This window comes from Triticum urartu, chromosome 5, assembly GCF_003073215.2.
Source record: "Triticum urartu cultivar G1812 chromosome 5, Tu2.1, whole genome shotgun sequence".
Taxonomy (NCBI): domain Eukaryota; kingdom Viridiplantae; phylum Streptophyta; class Magnoliopsida; order Poales; family Poaceae; genus Triticum; species Triticum urartu.
In genome coordinates, this window is record NC_053026.1 from 367,511,407 (window position 1) to 367,517,406 (window position 6,000).

Here is a 6,000-nt window from a genome sequence, read left to right on the forward strand (position 1 = left end):
TGCAGGATGCTGCTAACGAGACACTATGATCAGAGACCCTTCGATGAAACTGTGTGTGATGAAATAATTGCAAATGGTGGTGTAAAAGAACCGTTAAAAAGGTGCAAAACATTTACGATGGAGGATGGATCAAACACGGTTCAAATTTTAGTTCCGTGTGCAATGCAGGGCATACTGTTCAGTTCAATGAACTATTTACGATGAGGCGGAACAAAAGAAATGGGCAGCCAGATGAAGGCATGTGCGATATACAGCATACGGTTCACTCAGATGAACTGTTTGTGATTAGGCAACACAAAAGAAACGGTCAGCCAGATCAAGGTGTGTGTGATATACGGCATGCGGTTCACTCGGATGAACTGTTTGTGTTGAGACAAGAGAACAGAAACGGTTCAATATAACACGATGTGTGTGATACGCGGCAAACAGGTCTGTAATCAGAAATGTTTGCGAAGACCGATAATAACACAGACGGTTGCTGCTACCACTACGGGAATCAGCTACTTTGCCAACTGCCAGCTCTTTGCCATCAGCTACCGAAAAGCAGACGGCAAAGAAATGGCGGACGACAAAACAGGCCCTTGCCATCTGCCAGCTCTTTGCCGTCAGCCAGCTGACGGCAAAGAGAGAGGTGGCCCCCACCCCCAGCCCGTTTAGAAAAAACTTAACGCCCCACCTCTTTGCCGTCCGCTAGCAGACGGCAAAGAGAGATAAAGGCGGATGACAAAGAGCGGCGGACGGCAAAGAGCAGACTAACTAACGTCCCCCACCCCTGCCCGTTACTCTCTCTACTCTCCCTCTCTCCTCCCCGACGCCCACCAGATCCCCACCCACCCCGCCCCCTGCCGCCCGGCGCCCCCCCCCCCCGCCGCGGCTGCCCCCGCCCCGCCGCCCGGCGCCGCCCCCGCCTGTCAGGACCCTGATTCCATGTCACATTGATCTAGCCGGTAACACCTCATATCACTTTGCGGCCTCATGCACGGTATTCCCACGGGTGTCGCCTTACCATGGCCCAGAACCGTTTGCGCCTTTTGGCTCACGTATATGATAGTGTCGCTAGCATCCATATGACAGAGAACCCGGGCCTACATGACTAGTCGTGAACCCAAAGTGGCACTAACTTATGGGGACATGCATACATGAATCAACATCGAGCATGTCGGTCAGCAGCGTGCGAATAGGCTAACAGGACTCCAGTGAACCGGGCTGTAACAGGCTAGGTAGGACTCTGGATGTCACCGCTTGACATTTCCCCGAAGGGACAGACACAGGAACGAAGTGAATCACATGCCGGCCAATCAAGTGTTCCGTAGCAGTAGTGCTGGGCTAGCAGGACTCCGGTGAACCGGGCTGTAGCAGACTACTATGGCTCATGGAAGCACAAGACTACTTTCCCCATAAGAGAGACTACCAAGGATAAACAACTAGGTTGTCGGATCCCACACATACCAAGCATTTCAATCATACACACAATATGCTCAATATGTGCAATACAACATGGCATCACAACAAGACTCTACGACTCAGAGTATTTATTCATTAGGCTCCGAGGAGCCAAGTATTACAAACATGGGTCTCATGACCCAACATACAGAGCATACAAGCAACAAGCACATGCATAAGCTTAACTTGTCTGAGTACAGACAACTACAAATGAAGAAGGCTCAGAAGCCTGACTATCTACAAGACCCTCCCAAGGTACAAGATTGTAGCTGAGGTAACAAGCTAAACGTCGAAGTCCACATGGAACTACTAGCGAGACTGACGTCTCTCTACAAAACATAGAATAAGCAAACGTGAGTACAAATGTACCCAACAAGACTTACATCAGAACTATCTACATATGCATCAGTATCAACAAAGGGGTGGTGGAGTTTAACTGCAGCAAGCCAGCTTTGACTCAGTGGCTAACCTGAACTACGACTGCAAGTAACTCTTTTGAGGTGGCGCACACGAGTCCACATATTCACCATATCAATACTCCACTATGGATCCACTCCCGTCTCCCTACGAGAAGGCCATCCATAGCACTCACGCTTATCTTGCACATTTTAGAGTATCCACTTTCACTTGTCTATGAACTATGCAAGGGGTCCAAGTTTCCATATCCGAGGAATCCGGCTATTCGAATAGATAATGATAACCCTGAAAGGGTGTACTTCTTCACACACGCTCTCGCCACTTATCGCCCTGTACATGTCATGTACCTCGGCAACCTTCAAGCGGAAGCCGGGCGAGGGAGTCGGCCACGACCTGACTAACCAACAAGTCTCTAGTCCAGGTTTATCACCTATTCGGGTTCCAAGCGCAAGGAGATCCGGCCGGGGTGTCGCTCACGGCCCCAAACGATGTGTGCAGGGTTCCCAAGCCCACCATCCGGGTGCCACTTGGTACACCGTGCCACTGTGCCTAGTCTGTCCCAAGCCCACCTGTACAGGGTGCCACTTGGTAGACTACTAACACTACCTACAAACACCAGAAACTAGTTGCAACTCCTGGACAAAGATTGAGTTGATTAATAAGTCGAGAGGGATCGAGTTACCGGAACCCAATGTGTGGTAGTAACTGTTCATGGATCACAAAAACAGAACTCAGTTCCTGAGGACGGCTGCAATGAGACAACCCACCACGTACTCCTACATGGCCTCTCACCGCTACCTTTACCAAATCGTGTTCACACACTTAGCTCACACACAGTAGGACATGTTCATCACCATTCCAATTCATTCCCGATGAATCAGACCTGACTCAACTCTAAGCAATAGCAGGCATGACAAACAAGCATGAATGAGTAGGCACACCAGGGCTCAAACAACTCCTACTCATGCTAGTGGGTTTCATCTATTTACTGTGGCAATGACAGGTCATGCAAAGGAAAGGGGTTCAACTACCGCAGCATGTAACAGTTGAATCATTGTTGTCCTAATGCAGTAAAAGAGAGCAGGAGTGAGAGAGTGGGATTGTATCGGAATGAACAAGGGGGTTTTGCTTGCCTGGCACTTCTGAAGATAGTATAACTCTTCATCGGTGTCATCAATCATATCACTGAAACACGTCTACTGAGAGGGGACAACCACCGACAAACAAAGAAGAAACACAATCAATGTGATGCAACAATATGATGCATGAATGTGACATGGCAATATGCTGTTGATTGGGCTAATGCAACTAGCAACAAGTTAAATGGAGTTGGTTTGAACACTTGGTTCAAATTCAAACTCCATATGTGCTTTCTTAAATGCCATTTAATTGAATTGTCCTAAACAGCAGCCAAAAGTTGTTCTAACATGCATGAAAATGGTACAGATGGATAGATTGGATTTTTCTGATCATTTTTCATATATAAATTATTTCATTTGGAGCTACGGTTGAATTTTTATGAATTTTAGAAGTTTGGGATATTTTCTGAAATAAATAAATCATTTAAGATTTATTTAAATTCTAGAAAAGGATTACTGCGTCAGCCTGACATCATCATGACGTCAGCAGGTCAACGGGGCACGGTCTAGGTCAAACTTGACCAATGGGACCCACTGGTCAGTGACACAGTGTCAACTACAGAGGCTGACGTGTGGGTCCGGTCAATGCTGACGTGCATGGTCAAACTGACATGTGAGGCCGGCTATATTAACCTAAACTAAACAGGGAATAAATCCCAGGGTTAATTTGGGCGTGGGGCCCTTGTGTCACTGAGAGAGGGGGTTAATTAGTCGGGGTCATTAGCGGCTAATGACGTGCCATGTCATCCAAAACGTCAGTTAGCCGCTAGTGCTAATCAGGACACGACGGGGTTGCCCGTCCGGCCAACTCCGGCGACGGGAGCTTGCGCGGCTGGGTCCTGCAGATGCAGCGCGACAAGGCGCGTCGACCAGTGGTGGTGGGTGGTGCTAGGGTGGCCGGATTCGCTGACGGCGGTGAGCGGGGCGGCGGCCGGAGCTACTGCCTGCACGGGCGCGGCGCTAGAGCAAGCATGGGAGCGAGCAAGGGGGCTAGGCGGCCTCCTGGAGGCACCAGGACCACGCTGGTGCCACTGGACCGAGCGGAGGTGCTCAGGAGCGAGGACCTCATCGGCCATGGCGGACGACGGCGCTCGGAACTCGCGTGGTGGCTAGCTAGAGGGCATGCGCGGACAAGGGGAGAAGGGTGAAATGACGTGGGGCCCACAGAGATCACGTAGAGACGCTCAGAGTGGTCGGGGAGGTCCTGTAGGCGGCGAATCGACGATGAAGTCCCGCGAGCAGATGCGGCGGTGACGAGCTCGATGGCGACGTTTCGGGGTGCCCGCGGTCGCGTGCTTCAGCGGAGGGGTCGAGGGAGACGCGGGGAACCTCCTAGATATGGTGGTTCAGCGAGGCGACGGCGGTGGCTGGGAGAACTGCGGTGGCCTGCTCGTGGCGGCTTCGGCATCAGGGGGGAGAAGCGCTGGGACGAGGGGAAAATGAGTAGAGAGGAATGGCTCGATGCAGACGGCAGAGGCGAAGTCTCCCGCGTCGTCGACGTGTCTCGGGAGGCAGCCAGGCAGCTGCTTCGTGGCGCGCGGTGAGCGCGCGTGCGTCGAGCACACGCACCCTGTCTACTAGCGCGGTGGAGAAGACGTTTGGCAGGTGGGCTGCACAGTAGCGGGCCAGCTACGTGGGCTATGGTAAGTTAGGTGGGTTTTCTCTCTGGTTTTCTAATTTTGTTTCTGTTTTCTATTTTCTGCAGTATGTCTGAATTTGGTTTCCTGACCAAATAATTTTTGTTGCTTCTGAAAATAATTGTGGATGCAAACCTAATTATTTCCACAAAATGCTTCAGAATTATTGGAGCAAAATAAATAATTATAGGATTTATTTACTCCAACTCAAATACAGTATGAGTTAATTCAAAATTCCAAAAATGTCCTAGAAATATATTCATCATTTTTGGCAGAGGTTTCTACCTTAACCAAAAATCACGAACTTTTCTTGAGGCACTTTGGGTTCGATGAAAATATTTTTAGGTTGAACCTAGTTGAGTTCTTTTGGTGCTATGGTTTGATCAATCCCCATTTCAACTTTAAATAAAATTTAAACATGATGCAACAAGATCAAGCAAGGACAACAGGGGCTGAGCTAGGGCTGTGACACCGCCCCCGCACCCGCTTGGCCTGTCGCCCCACCACCCCTCCGCCCCCACCCCACCCGCCGACGCCCTGTCGCCCCGCCACCCGCCGCCCGGTGCCGCCCCCGCCACCGCCCCCGATTACCCCGTCGCCCCATCACCCCTCCGCCCACACCCCACCCACCGACGCCCCATCGCCCCGCCACCCGCCGCCCGGCGCTGCCCCCGTCACCCGGCGCCGCCCCCGCCGCTCGGTGCCCCCCGCCACCGCCCTCGCCGACCGTCCCATTGCTTCGGTGAGGGGCTACTTCTTTTTTTCTGTTTTTTCATTTTTTGCTGTTTAATTGTTAGTGCTAGATTGTGTTAGTGTTAGTGTTAGTGTTAGAAAAGAATTAGAAGAAGTAGAAGAAGTAGAAGTAGTAGAAGAAGTAGAAGAAGAAGGAAAGAAAAGAAGTAGAAAAAAGGTGAAAAAAGAAAAGTAGAAGAAGAAGAAAGGAAGAAAAGAAAAAAAGTAGAAAAAGATGAAAAAAGAAGAAGAAGAAAAGAAGTAGAAGAAGTAGAAGAAGAAGAAAAGAAGTAGAAGAAGAAGAAAAGAAGAAAAAAGAAGTAAAAAAGTAGAAAAAAGATGAAAGAAGAAGAAGAAGAAGAAGAAGAAGAAGAAGAAAGGAAAGAAGAAGAAGAAGAGAAAGAAAGAAAGAAGAAGGATAGAAGGAAACACCCGACCCCCTGACCCCGACAACCCGACCCCGACACCCCGACACGATACCCCGACCCCGACACGACACCCCGACACCCGGCCCCCTGACCCCCCGACCCCGACACCACACCCCGACACCACACCCCGACACCGACCCCCTAACCCCGACACCCGGACCCCGACACCGCACCCCGACACCCGACCCCCTAACCCCCTGACCC